Consider the following 16,328-nt stretch of genomic DNA (forward strand, 5'->3'; position numbering starts at 1 on the left):
GATATTAACCAACCTATTGTGGTCGCTTCCTCTCGCTTTTTGCTGTATATGTGGAGACTTAGGCAAAAATGCACAGCATGTTAAAGGACTGTTTCCAGGGTCTGTCTCTTTCAGATATGTAAGATTGTACCAGTATCCTAACCAGATTTTTTATAGGTATTGGTTGTGGCTCGCTATTGGTGTAGAATTTCACTACTTACCCATATGGACAACTCCTGGAATTAGCACATTGTACTGTAATTAATTGAACTATATAGTGTTTAGCTTATTTTATTGCATTGGTATATTAAATGATTTTATGCATTTAATATGTTTTGTTGTTTTTCTGCACTTTTATGGCTGTTAAGCGGAATAAAGATTTGTGTGTGTGGTTATAGAAAAGTCAAAATATTTCTGCAAGCTTCTACTGCACCTTTTTAAACCAACTAACTTGTACAAAGCTGCTTCTAAAACCTTTTTGCAACAAATATCTAACAGTTTTTTTGATATGTTTACTATTGCACTAGAGATTCTATTTTTAATTTACACATTTGCAAACATGCCCACACTTTCATATGAAAGAGCTACGCACCAAGGATTTATGTGGTTTGTGGGAAAGGTAATGGTGTGACCATGAATTATAAGGAATAAAGTACCCCTTGCTGTACAAGATAAGGATATCGCAAGTCACCTCAGAGTTCCATTACCTTATAAAGGAACTCAGCCTCTGGCCTCATTCCTCTATAACGTTTATTGAACTCTTCTGTGACTTGCAATATCCTTGTAATGTACGACAGGGGAGACTTTATCCCATATATGACGGAAGGAATATTGACCTGCAGATATATAGTTATTTTAACCCCTTCAGCGCGGCGCGGATTTCCGCGCCACGCTGAAGGTTCCGTGCGCGGGCGGGGCCGTGACGGAGCGGTTCCGTCATGCGCACAGCGCGACCGTCGCGCATGACGGAACCGCTCCGTCACAAGCATGGAAAGGGTTAATATCAACTACCAAAACATTGTCAAGATGTGTGTATATTTACTATTATTAAATCTGCTGTGACAAAATGTGGGAGCCAATATTATTTTCACAATAGATCTGCAGTTCCATATTTTGACGGCAGTACTGTGGTGATATTAAGGTATGTACATACATTATTTTAATATATTTCCATTTCCAAAGCCTCATTCACAAAGACCCCTTTTCTATAATGCCTGCGACAATACGTTTTATTAAAATCTTAGAAAAACCCCTGTCATCAGGCTAAGATGTACAGTCCTAGGGAATTAACATGGGGTTTACTTTACACCATTTTGCCAAGGATAAATAGGTCGTGAAAGATTATTTATAAACTCTTGAAACAGGCCTATTCCTTTTCTGAGGAAAGAGGAGTTATCCTTTCTGGTTCTGAGTCTTCACGCTCCTTACCTTACTCGATCTGTGTATACTGTACGGGTAAAAATGTTAAATATAGGGCTTCCTGCACTTTGTAGCACTTAAATTACTACATTTTACATCTGACCCATTCTTGGCAATCAGACACTGATTTCCTTTAACAAAAATAGCACTATAAAGACTTTTCTATGATTGGTCCATTTTCTATGGAGATACATCTATTGTTTCTATAGCTCTGTTTTGCAAAGGACCAATGCCAAGCCCATCTGACAATTTAAACTTACCCAATCTATTCTATTAGGGAAATACTGGGCTGGCTGATCTAGGTCTCCTTCACAGCAGTCATGCTCTCATTTGTTCTGGCCTACAGGCCAGCATGGTATTCAGCACCAGAGGTGGAAAGTGGTTAAACCTTTCCATAATGTCACTTACAATCAGGTTCCTGGTGGCACACTCTTATCCTCAAATAGGTGTCTACGCCTCACCTATTAGCGCCACATGGTTGTGAGTGTTGGTGATATAGATCTGGACCAGTATTCCAGACACCGGGAGCCTTCCCCATGGCTAGCACAGGAGAAGGTCCTGGATAGGTTTACTACAGTATAACTACCATGGAACTACTTCCATAAAGGTTCCTCTTGGGAGAAACTGTTCACAGATACTCCCAACCTTCAGGTACAAAATCCTGTTCACTGTCTCTTTCACAGCTCATTCTCTCCCAACTTCTTGCTCTCAACTGCCACCATTTCTCATAGAGTTTCTGTCAGAATTGATAAACATCCAACATTCTAAATATGACATCACCGATGACTCAGCTCAGGCTGTCTCTGGAACATTCTCTCCTTGAGTGAACATGCGCACTCAGCAATCTCTCAGACAACAACCCCAGTAAAATGTATATCCAAAAGCGCATTATTTATGTTAATATAGAATTGTAGAATATATCCAGACTAGGAAAACAAATATATACATTTCAGCGGTACCCCTTCTGCTAAGTTCTATCCTAACATATACGCCCTAGAGATAGTACTGCCTAGGTGCTATATCGCTCACAAAATTTGTTTTTTTGATCAAATGTATCACATGTGCGGGTAACAATTTTAGTACTCCAGGCAGATATCTGGGACAACATGTGGTAATGCTGGTATAAAGACTGTCTCACTGTTATTCAGGTCTGTAAAGCCTTATCATATGAGTAGTTCTTGTTGGACTGGAGTCCTAGCGCTGGGAAACTTCAATGAAGTAGTCATGCCCTCTATAAATCTGTTTTTATTTATTATTATTTTGATGTGGCATTATATTGCTTGAGAACAGGGATTATATTTATCAGAGTTTTTCTGTACTCTTATTGTCTCCCTGTTATTTTAGAAAGCTTTGGGACGTCTGAGCGCTGTTGCACTGGAAATTCTGGAGTCGTCCCGTGCTGGGCTCCCGGGATAGCACCATCCATGGAATGTTAGTTCCTAGGTGAAGAAAAGTAGTCCGTTGGCGACAGATTTGCGAGTAGGAGAGAAATCAAAATGAGCACATGAAAAGATATGAGGGTGGGTGGCCCAAAAGAGGTGAAGGGCAGAATGTAGTGTTTATTCTATTAATTTGTCTAGAGCCCGTTAAGTATCCTGTGTGTCCCCATTCCCTGTATGTCTGAGATGGTGTCTGGAAAGCTGAGAGTGAATGATATAAAACAATGTTGACCTGTGGTGCAGAGTGGAAGCAAGAAGAGAGGGACAGATGGACGAAGGGTAGAGCCTTGACAGAAGCTACCCGTCTTTACTGTAACCTAATGCCCCAACATGAAATAACTAACTTACCTCCTACCGGAGTGGCTCCAGATTCTTGCATGAAGGCCCTATCCTCTAGCTTCAGCAAGCCTTCATACAGTTTAGACCCTGAGGTCACTTAGGTTTAATAAGTTACGAAGGGGCTCCCTTGGACTATGTCTGGGTGCGACTACAGGCTTTCTGGAACCCCAGAAGAGTTTCAGATAAGGGGAACTCCTTTTTCCATTAACAAGAGCAGCGAATTACAGGTGGATCCCAAGTTATTTAGCATTTCAGGTGAACCTCCAAGATTCAAAACAGTGTGCAGTATTGAAGAATATGAGCTGAACCTACGAAAGCCTGGAGTAACTAGGTGTAAAATAGCTGGGATGACTGAGAAAGGGTCATGTGAGGAAATTGTAAACGAAATAATATCAGGTCTGACAGACGTTATCCGGATTATTGCACTTGAAAAAAGAAAAAGCGTGACAGTCATGAAGAAAAATGATCAGGAAAGGTGTCGCGTGGATTAGCTGGTCAGTAAAGTATTTTGATTGACCATTGGAATTATAAGGGGATGCTGTGTAATGTCAGTTTCAAATAGTTTTAAATAGAGGTGCCAGGTCGGATGACACCTAATCAAAGTACGCAGTAGACGTGTATTATTTGTAAATAAATAGACAACTTGAACCCAACAGAGTACCGTGCATTGTTATAGTTGTTAGCGTCTTCGTTAAACATTTGCATCCGTGTTACACCAAAACTACTACAGTGTACAATTATTTATTATATCAGCATTCTACACTTTAGAGTAAAGCTGCATCAATGTTGGAACAGGCATCCTGTCCTCGATTGGCATTGAGTATTATAGACTTCCCAGCACACACACCTTCTTGGGGCTTCTTCCATTCAGTTTTCCTTGCAGAAGGGTGGCCCGAGGGCACTCTTGGCCCATCAATTACACCTAAGGGAATTCTTACCGAGAATGAAATGTTTTTAACACATGAACTCACAGAAGAACAAAAGCACGTGATTTGTCCCACAAAGTTTCAGCTTATGACTTGCTTAAGTAGAGCATGATTCCTTTCTCAGTGACTGGTCAGCTATGGATAGCCTTGGGTTTTAAAAAAGCTCCATCGGTGAGGATTACAGTTTGAACAGAGAAGGGGTGCACTCCTGGGCCATCGAGTCTCTATGTGAAATTATCAATGGCGCGCGTTCCTAGTGGATGAGATGATAGCAGATGTTACATCCGTAGGGCTTCGTGGAAATCCAACAGCTCTATCATGAAAACAAGTTCAGAAGAGAAACTCTTCATGACTGACAGCAAATGGTCTGCACGTTTGAAATGACCAGCTAACAGATGGGCCACATTTCCTATTAATCACTGCTGAGCTGTGATTCCCGAGGGTATATGGAAGTCACTTTCTGTCAGTGGTCGAAATGGGCGGGAACGGCAGGGCACGGCGTGCCCCTACTTCTTTAATTCTATAGATTCCGTTCCCCTGCTTTTTTATTTGGAACATGCGTCCCTGGACGTAAGAAATATCCAAGGCCTGCAGAGAAGGCTCGGCATTAGTGGCTGTTCGGGGACAGGCGGGGAGCAGAGAAGGAAAAGGTCTCCGTCTCTTGCTTCCTGCCCAGACAAGACAAGGAAGGTGTCCGCTTCTGCATTGACGCTGGCAGCTGCGCCACCTCTTTCTTACTCTTATTCCCTCTCTGTCTGTCTAGCTCCTCCTCACTTTCCGAAAACCCTCACTCAAGAAATGGTTCTCACCCTCTCTTTCTTCCTGTCGTTCATTTGTTCCCCTGTGAAATGGATGCAAAAAAGAAAACCACTTTTGCTGGAAATGCCGTTTTGACATTTTTCTATTCCAAAGTGCAGCCACAGAAATAAAAGGTTCAAAATATGAAAAATCAATAACTAAATAAAGCACGGCGGAGTGTTCTTAAAGTGGCCAGATCGGTTTTATTCAAACCCCAAAAACATTAGCATCACTTTACTGAGTTTGCCAGTGAAGCACTGTTTTCCCCGGTGGGGAAGTGCGCCAAACCTGGAGGTACTGCAATACCTGGTTGATGGGTGGATTGGAAAACAAAATGTGTACGGCGGCTTTGTGTTCACGAATGTGGGGGAATATTATCAAGCACGGCATTAAAATTATAGCTGGTTTAGCGGCAGAAAACTGCCACTAAAGCGGCGATAATGGGTTTGATAATATGCTTCAGAGAATTCCAATAGAAGCCCAGGTTGACACCAGAACATGGGCTTCTATGGGAATTCTCGAGGGCATATTATCAAGCCCATTATCGCCGCTTCCGCTAAAGTGGTGATAATTTTAACGCCGTTTCTTGATAATATGCCCCTTGGTCTTTTTAAACCATATTGCTTACATTTTGGAAGCATGTAAGCAGTGGACATTGAAATGGGTCCTTTCTGGGCCCGGTATTTTTCAGGCAGAAGAACTCACTGATTTCTGAATAGTGAGTGTAAAAGCGTTAAGTTCACCATGTTGTTCCTGCTTACATTTCACATGCTTTATTTAATCTTTCATACCCTATGAGTGTTTGCTTTTTCCAGGATGTTGTTACTTTTTCCTTTAGGCAGCATATTGCTCTTGCCTAGAGCGTAATTTGAATTGAGTGGCATCCAGTTGTTTATAGCAGGTCAAATTGGATTGTAGTTGAAGGCAGTGTGAATTTCTCTCAGTGGGGCAGTATGGTGTTCAGTGAGGGAGCGGATGTAACACTGGGGGCAGAGCTGCCGAATTTAGAACTGGGGAACCAGGTTCAGCCTTTATGAGCAGTCCCCAGACCACTCTCCTGAGGGAGCACATTCCCAAGCTAGACCTTAGAAGGCCCCGCAAATCCCTAAAAGCTCTGGTGTCTTAGCACCAGCAGGTGGACCCTAGCAGTGGCAAGTGTGGGTTCACCTTGAAGGCTTGCCCACCACAATCCATACTGAAGTTCACCTCCACTCTTGCAAGCAGGCCTATGAAGTACAGACCCTAGAGGAACAGTGAGGTCACAGGACCCCTCAGAAGAGCTGGTACTAGTGTAGTGCAACCGGTGTGACCGCAACGGGTGCTGACTTTGAGTGGAGGCGTTGTATATTATGGTTTTAAAAGCACTTGCTGCCTCCTTCCTGGCCTACAGCAATTTTCGGCAATAATAAAATTGTCATGATAACTCCGGTGAATAAACGTCAAACTAGAGCGAGATTGGAGCATTGTCTAGTGGAAGTTTTGACTCGTGGAAAGATAGCGCAGAGGGTTAATGTGCCTGCTGCTAAGAACATGTACCATGCCCATCACAAAGTGCACATATTGTAAATAGGTCAGTGGGTTACTGCTTTTGTCAGAGAGATCCTTTTGCTACTTGCAGTTTATAAGTTACAATCCTAACAAAGAACAGTGAGCTATTAACGTTCATCTTAGAGCTGCATACAAACTGCAAGGTATAAACTAGAGCTTTATGTTTTTTTCCCTAAGCCTTTGATTATCCCAATGTTGCAAAAAGTGTTCATTTGGATAGAAATCAGTAATGATTATTAAAGTGAACCCTCAATCATGGTATTACGTTTTAAATTCTGAGTTTGTGTTTCTCGAGATCAATCACTATTAAACTATACTGCCTACTAATATGGTTGTCGTGTGACTCCTACACCTTGTAGTCCTTTGTCTTATGTAACATTTCCCATACAGTGATTTACACACGTAAAATTGATTGTCTCTGTGTATATTGCTGACAACAGAAAATCCATGGCTAAGAAACAAATGGCTTGTGCTTCCACTTTTAAGCATATTTGGGACATTCTGTGATTAGAAACATATCCCACTTTGTGAATTTATTTTAATGTCAATAACTCATATTAATCGTTAAATAATCATGTGTATCCATTGGTTGAATTGCATAACATAATAAGCTGTAACTGGTGAGTGAAATGCCAAACAAATACTAAAGATTGGGATGTTTTGCCAATCCCGGCCACACCTCTAACTCCGCCCACTGATCCAATCCTCAGGTTATTCCCGCCCTCTGATTCTCTGCCCACAGTTCCCCTACTGTTTTTGCCCCCACTTCGACCACTGCTTTCTGTTTGGTGTGCATGATACAATTTACATTCTTGCCATTGGCACTGGTTCACATAAATGACACAAGTAAGAGTTAGTGCCTGATTTATATCAACAACGGTGACGAAATATCCTTAACTCCAATATAATGGTCCGCCCACTGAATTTTTATGCGGGCAGACCATAATTTGGCAAAAACAGAGACTACTCCGTCTCCACCATGGTCAAAGTTCACCGGCTGACCAATTTAGAGGGGCCGTTTTTCACTACCCGTTACTGCCAGGAAAACCCTGGTGGTAAAGGGCAGTAACAACAAAAAATGCCCCCAACTCCATGGGAGAAAACTGCCGTTGTGACGAGGTATTGTCTTTATTTGTATTTTCAAAAACTAAAACCCACTTTGGGGTTTTGTTTTTCAAAATAAAAAAAGTTTTAAAGCTTTACCGTACGGCTCCAGCATGTTTGATGAAGCCATACAACAACGTTCGAATACATTGGCAGGAACCTGCTTGAAGGTGGTTCCTGTTAAATGGTGAAATGTCTGTCGGATTGACGGACATTTCAAAATTTGCCTGGCAGGTACTCCGTCACGGCGATGGAGAAATGCACTCCATCGCCCGGATGGAGTACAATCCATCCACCACAATCATAATCAGCCCTTAAGTCTTATTCTATAGGTTGTCTCTGTAACAGAACATTTGGTTCAAGATATTTCTAAATATATTCACTTGTAATTAACCTTTTGAATCACAACAATGAACTCTGGCATTTACTCTAGCTCATTTGGTTTCAGCTCTCACAATAATTACTTGTAGTTTGCCTTCTTTAGCCCTTGCCACTTCATGGCTGCACCAGTTGCACCCAGCACCACCAGGCTTGGGCAGAACTTTAGCCTCTAATCTCCAGGCGACGGATTGGCCATACTCTGCTGACAAATATCCCTCACTGAGAGTTCATGCAAACACAACCCACAAGGAACAATGGAGTTCTGTTGAGGCTGCATTAATGTGTTTGTCTTAATCGCGTTACCCCTTTAATGATTAACGCCTTTGTGTTTTTATATTTACAAACTAGAGGCATTGAATGAGTGAGGAAATGTCTACAAATTGCACACTGAGGACTGAAGCACTCTGAGGTGGCGGACCTGGAGATTAGGCGGCGCCATTGTACAAACAAATGTATCATCAGTGCCACACAGTAACCCGAAGAAATAAGGAAATTAAAGAAAGTGCTGCGGGTAGAGACTCACAGGGTGGAGGCAGGCCCACCACTGTAGCGGGCAAACCTACAATCCCACACGAGTTTGAGAGTACCACGCGCATGCACACAGGCCTATCTTACTTAAGTAGGTGCATCCACTTATATAGGCAGATTTGGATGTTTTAGTGATTTGTTCACATAATTCAAATGCTCCACTAAATTCGATTTGTTATTTATATAGCGTCATCAGTAGCGGCTGGCAGGAACGCGGGTGGAGGTGCGGGGGCTGACAGGGGTTACAAAATACAAAAAAAACTACTTACCTCCTTGCTGCGCCACGCCTTTGTCGTACCTCCGCTCCTGCTGGAACCAGGAAGCACACACAGGCTCCCCAAAGCCAATCACAATTGGTCTGAGCGTCGTGGTTCTGCGCTCAGACAGGCAGTGGGAGCCTAGGCATGTTCCTCACCAGGCTGTGCATTACAGCCTGGTGGGGAACATGCAAAGTGTGCATGACTATTTGGCCGGCCCAAGACAGCTGGCCAAACCGTCATGCGTACTTGGAGTGTGCAAACCACTCTTCCCCCTGTGCCACCAGCCCAGCCCAGCCCTGCCCTAACCCAGCCCCGCCCCACCTCACCCTAACCCAGCCCGAACCTATGGAAAATGAAATGATAATAACAATGTTATTATCATTTTATTTTTCCTGCTTTGAGAGCAGTGGGGCGACGCTCCTACGCCTTAGCGGAGGAGCCCCCCTGAGCTTCATTCAAGTTGGGAGGTGGAAGAGCGCTGAATATGAAGAGTGATTGGGAGCAGAATGGACATTGTGTACATTGGGCGGTGGGAGATAGAAGTCCTTCCTTGTTGATGACGAATCAGGTGCTCCTTCAAAAAATGTATCTTCAGCTATTTTCCTAACTACAAAAGCAATGTACACAAGCCTGATGCGCAGAGAGCTGCTGTTCCAGATTTTGTGGCAACGCTGGAGAACGTTTACACAGCTACGGTTTTAGGATATCCTCATTCTTCTTTCCTTATCCCTCACTTATCCTTCCTCAGTTCAGAGAACCCCATAACTCTTCACCTTCCTCTAATTATGTTGGAGCACATCCACTGCCCAATCTTCAAATATATTAAGCCTGGGGTTGATAATCCGACCTGAAGCAAAAATATCTAGTACCAGCGGAAGTCATACTGCTTGAATTTTCTCCAAAAAAACCCAACTCAGCTGCCAGTCCCTGTAAGCCGTCAAATATCTGGGATTCCAATCTGCTGGGTTGTTCTTCAGACCCAGTAAATATTCTGCTAATCTTGTGCTCTAGACTAGTCTTCCACAATTCACTTGCCATCTCTCTGTCAGCTGACTCCAGCTGCTCCATCCTAAACGATTTATGTCACCTCAGTTACACTGTCCATACACAAAAGTACTTTTCCTGAAACTTCTCAATTCAAACTAACCTGATTTCAACTTATATGTTGAAAGACTCCAATACTGCTTACATTGGACTCTGGATACAATCTGAATAAATTCCAAAACAGCTCATCTATTCCACATCTTCAAAGTTCTCTAACCACCAATGCAGTTTTTCGATTGCATCTTCCATCAAGCATACCTTGTCGCAATAATTAAGTCTGTTGCTCAGTCCTCCTGCTTTCATTCGCTGGAGTGCCCTGTAATGCAACGGAGATGCGAAAACTACTTGTATCGAAGATGACAAAAGCCAAATCACTGTGGCTAAAGCTCTCAAACTGAGCACACCCTTGTTTAACAAATGTTGAATTTCTATTCTGATCAACCTCACAGTATTGCCAGGTAACTTTAACATTGCCCTGACTATGTCCACTTGGAAACCAAAAAAATCCAGATTTATTGACGGTGCGTTTATTGATTAAATTGATGATAAATTCTGGGTTCTTCAAACACTCCTCACCATAGTGCATTGTTCTAATATCACTTTACAGTGATGTGACTTTATTAATATATTGTCCAAATAAATAATGAATGTTACACCTCTGTCACACAGAAACGCAACTGCTGACTGTGATAACTTTATGAAACACCATCAAACAATACACACCAAATGGCATACATACAAACTGGTAGAGGTTTTCTTTCTGTCTGAACAGAAGGAAGCCCTAACTTTTCACTGACATTGGAATTGTGAAGTAAAAATCCTTTAGGTCCAACTTCACTTACCCAAAAATACCTTTCAACAACTGGGTTCCTTCCTTTGTGACATACCTGCATATCTGGAGATTGTTAGGTGTTCTTTAATTTATGAAAGGTCTCCATCCCGTGTCCTTTTTCTGCTCCAGAAAATTAAGTCCCATTAAGCCTGCATCTCTCTGCTACTTTTATGATTGCCCCTTTTTTAACATGTGCAAAATCTCTGAATCTGCCATCTCATTTTGCTCTTATTTGAAAACAAATCCCCTGGTTCCCTCATGTGAATTCTACCTGATAGCCCAAAACTATTAACAAAATCTTTTTCACCCTGAGACCCACTTGGCTGCTAGTTTTGCCTCCCAAACTAGTGTTCATTTCTTTCCTCCCTCTTTGAGGGAAGAACCATGCTGAGGTCTAAAAGAGTCTCTTCACTATAAATTGATAGTGTGGCCTTGTGAGACATCGGCCAAGAGATTGTCCCCATCTTCCAGCACTTCCAAAAACATTACAGCCAGTGAACATTTGTCTTGTGGATTTCTACACCTTCCAATGGAGTAAAGGTGAAGCTATATTTGGGAAAACTCTTAATCAATCCCTCTCTAAACAGACACCCCTTAGCTTCAACACTTTGTTTGCCAAATATCTCAAATTTAGGCGTATCTTTATTAAAACAGCTTTGCTCTTAGGCTCCAACCTCTTGACAAACCATTATTCATTGTTATATGCTACATCAAAGATAGTACCAGAAGACTGTAGAAAGGATGCATTGTAGTCACGAGGTAAGTACAAGTAGAAGTTTATTGGTAAGTTACAAGTTAGTTCAAGATGGTAGTTACAAGTTCAGGATCTCAAGATCCCAAGTAAATATGTTAAGCAGGCTAATTCAAGATCCCACCAGGAGCTGCATCTTTGCTGCTCAGCCTACTCCTCCAACTGTCATTCCTCCAGTCCACCAGGCACACCAACATTCTACACAGTCATCACGCATTCCAACATTCCATACACACATACTCATGCATACTGGCTGAGCAGCAGGAAGTGTAAGTACAACATATCCTCTTCCCTTGAGAAATCAACGAACTAAAACAAATAGAACAAGCTTTTAAGAGGGTAGCACCCCTATGCAGAGGGCTTGTTAAAACATTGCATCCAAGAGAATATTTTAGGTGAAGAAAGGATGCAAGATGAGGAAGAACATTGAAGCTGCAAGAAAATAGGTACGTATTGCAGAAGAACAGAGAATGGAAGAGTCAGTGAAAGTATACAGCAAGGAAAAGAGTGCAAATGAGAAAATACGAACATAACATAGCACATCCCCTTCCCTTGGAAACATAAAGAAGAAAATTCAGAAGTTGGAATAACGAGAAACTGCAAATATAAATATGAGATAAAGAGAGAAAACATATTAGCAATTCACATGAAAATAAGAATTTCAGATGGAAAAAAAAAATAAGAAAAGGAGGAAGGCTATATCCTCCAAACAACTGTATTAAATACAATTATAGCATGGAAATACTGTGCAGGGTTGGGAGAAGAGTTGATACCAATAAAGAATATAACCCAAACTAGTCACCCATTTCAACACACCACGCACTAAAGAGGACAAAGTGTAGGACTTGGAGAATGGAGGACACCCGCGGAGTGTAAATTCCAAACCAATCACACTGTTCTACACGCCCCAACCATAAAAGGAATACTATAGAAACTCAATGCATTTACTTAAATGCATACAAAATAAACAATTATAGGGTACACTGCCCATTGCGCACCAAAAAAAAACAGACAAAATATATATAGGGAACACAGCCCATTGCGCACCATAAATTTTAGAAAAGGATACACTGCCCATTGCGCTCCAAAATATATAATGTATGGGAAACACAGCCCAATGCGCATTATAAATTTAAGAAAAGGGTACACTGCCCATTGCGCACTACATGTTACAATACTTGACTAAACCACCAATTGCACAAGTATGCAGGGAAAACTAAACAAAAATATAGGTGTAAAGGAAAAGTAACCCACCCTGCTAGGTAGGAAATTATACGGGTAATGCAAGTGTAAAAAGGGTAAACGACCCACACTGCTAGGTAGAGCAAATATACTAGTTCACACAAGTGTAAAAAGGTAACCAACCTACACTACTAGGCAAACAATCTATACAAAAGTTAGGCACACATGCTGTATAGGGTGAAATCAGTGTAAAGGGTGTGCGCACCACCCACACCGAAAGATAAAAACAAGTATATAGAGACCAGCTCTAATACACAACTACCCTAAAGGAAACATCTAAGCATAGTGCCCTGAAGATAACTAGATCGGCCAAAACATCAACAAATAAAGCTCACACTAAATGCATACCACATATGCAACAACTCAATTAAAATATGAGTAAAGATAGAATAAAACACAGTGTAAAAAACAGATTACCTGGTGTACTAAATAAGATAAAAACTAAAGTACACCTCCCCTTACACACACTTGTCAAACACCTTAGAATGTCATTAAAACAAAACATAAGCCATTACAAGCATATTAAATCGTAGTTTAAAACTCATAGCAGATGACAATCTATAAGAAAAAAAGAACAAACGCCGGTGAGCGAACTCTCTCACCCGAAAAGGCTTGAACTGTCCCACGCCGATTTAAGTCCAATTCGCCTCATCTAGACATTTCCGGTGAGTAGCGTGGCTTGACTTCAAAACATCAGTGTTCACAGAGACTGTCAATATGCTGGATTGAACATGAACAGCCTAACAAGAGCACAGCACACAAGTACTAATCTTGAATGAAAACGAGGAGCAGCGGAGCATGACTATGACGTTGACAGCAATCCCCAAAGGAGCAGCGGAGCATGACTATGACACTGACAGCAATCCCCAAAGATGATTCCTCGGTGTCGAGTGAAGTCAACAGTCAATATGTAACTTTATTGACACGCTCAGAAGAGCAAACGTGGTTGGCATGCATCACGTTTTGTGCTGGAGTTTTCTAGACAGGATGAAGCACGCCAAACTAAAGATGGCGGCACGCACCGGTGACGCCGTGCAGGATGGCTCCCGGCACCTCCGTGCTACAGTGCGTAATGCATTGGAGCTCTGGCAACCATCACACGTCATAGAGGAAGTACCGCAACTTCGCTGGACACAGGAACGCGGTGAGGCTGCACGCGCAGTGTCCACACACAAGGCGAGCGCGCGATGTAGTGATTTGAACAGGTCGATGAACTGTCACATGTAGGGAAAACGGCTGGGGCCCACAATAAAATTCAAAAATTGGGCTTACCACCATCTGTCCATAACCTCATGCCTTCGGTACAGGAAACAAAGATAAAAACAAAATAATACCGTACAGTGCAGTTGTCGCCTCACCCAAAGCACCGCACCAAAGACTCCTTACACAAAGTGCTCGCAGTGTGGATCTCGCCTCATCCAAAGCGTCGCGTTAATCACACCTTAAACAAAGTGCTCGCTGTGCAGATCTCGCCTCACCCAAAGCGTCACTTTGAATACTCCTCACAACCGTGTCTTCTGTTGAAAAACAGTTGATCAAAACATTGCCATACATCTTGTGCTCTTTACCACTGTCTCCGAATGATTCTGAAAGTCCAATAATGTAGCCAACAATAAAAATATGCCAGACCTTGATGTCAGCTGGTCAGTGCTGTGTTCGTTTCTCCTGAATGTACTACCACAAGGAATGTGAAGCGCCCTGGGTAGGCTGTCCAGATGGTGAAGGACACTGGTGGGATTTACGAGGGCGTTCTTTTCCTTGATCTTTAAGTTTCTTTTCTTCGAGTAGTTTCTTGAATACAGTTCGATAAAAATGTAAATATCTTCACCTTCGGTAGTCTTGTCACGCAGGGTTTCTTCCAGATCGTCGCCAATGTAGAAAGGATGGATTGTAGTCACGAGGTAAGTACAAGTAGAAGTTTATTGGTAAGTTACAAGTTAGTTCAAGATGGTAGTTACAAGTTCAGGATCTCAAGATCCCAAGTAAATATGTTAAGCAGGCTAATTCAAGATCCCACCAGGAGCTGCATCTTTGCTGCTCAGCCTACTCCTCCAACTGTCATTCCTCCAGTCCACCAGGCACACCAACATTCTACACAGTCATCACGCATTCCAACATTCCATACACACATACTCATGCATACTGGCTGAGCAGCAGGAAGTGTAAGTACAACAAAGACCAAACACATCTATAAGCGTATCTTGACACTCCTGTAGCGAGCATTCTAACCTCTTACAGGAACAACCAAATCAACTCTATAGGGGCATTTTGAGATAAACAAACATTTTTGCCAATTAATGGCATAGAGCATTCCACTCATATTACCCCTCTTGCTTTATTTTCCAGTGGCTTTCATATCCTCTCCCTAATGTGCTCTTTCACGCGTTCCATGGGCCAACATTTAACCTCACCTGGGAGCTCATTCATGCAATTTCCATCACAACTCAGATGCAAAATATATTCATCAATTGTAACAATTCCTTCACTGATCACATCAAAAAGGTAAAATTATTCTTCATCATCGGGATTTCCTGATCTTCTTTTGTGCTGGAAATTGTATCTTTCTCTTGTGTGCTGTTACAAACAATGACACTCTTTTTGTTTCTGTGACCAAACTTACCAGTCTCCCTATATATTTTTTTCTCTTGACTCAGCCCTAAAAACCTTAATTTTCTTCCGAAACTTACCTCCCATCTCGTATTTCTTTCTGTCTCTTCCTCCTCAGTGAGTGTCCAGTACTCCTCATCAGACATACTCTGATAAACTACCTTCAGCAAAGAAACCTTCATCTCCCTCTGAACTATTCTTCAGATGGTTTCTTCTTGAACCTCTTCGCTTGTTATTCCCTCTATATACAGAAATTCATAATATTATCCTTTTGCTCAACTTTCTCAATGACTAGCTCTTTGTCACTGATAGTTAAGTTACAAATACGTACTTCATTACTTTTTTCTGTTACCAGCTGTGGAGCCACCAGCAGCACGGCTTCAAAAATACACTTTGTCAACCATTATGTTTCATTTATTTATTTCACTCTGGAACCTGACCTAAGATGGTGGCCTACACGCGGAATGCTGCGGATGAGCTCACAATGATGTCATGCAGCCTGCTAGCTGATATTTCCAAGAGAACACTGCCATGCATGCACTCTGCTGCAAGCTCTAGTTTGTGCCACAGCAGAAAACACTCAAAATGCTGACCTTGTGGTAGCCTCTGCCACCACTGATCTGCCCTAATTACAGGTAAGCTAAAATGCTACTACAAGGTCTTCCTGCTATCAAAGTCATCTCTTCCCCAGTGCTCAATCATTTCCTGTGAATCCTCTATCATTACACCCCCTGCTCCATTATAGACATCATCTGTACCTAAAAGACATAAATAATATGCTCCCATAAACTGAACTCAACTAACAGAAACGCTTCCATACCAACTTCATGGCATAACCTGTATCAAACGTCTCATATCGTCACAAATGAGAAGCAAACACTTATCTTTCAGAGGAGTAGCATTCAAAAGAGGGAGAATGTTGATTTTCTGGAGCGTTTTACAGGAGTATAGCATTCTAATTCTAGGGGCCCGATTCACAGAACAAACTTAAGACAAAATCCTAAACTTAGTACCATTTTGGTATTCACAGAATGCACTTACTACTTCTGGTATTCACAGAATGAACTTACTACTTTTGCGATTCACAGAATAAACTTACTACTTTTGCTATTCACAGAATGGATTTACGAC

This window comes from Triturus cristatus, chromosome 1_2 (assembly GCF_964204655.1).
Source record: "Triturus cristatus chromosome 1_2, aTriCri1.1, whole genome shotgun sequence".
In the NCBI taxonomy this organism is placed as follows: domain Eukaryota; kingdom Metazoa; phylum Chordata; class Amphibia; order Caudata; family Salamandridae; genus Triturus; species Triturus cristatus.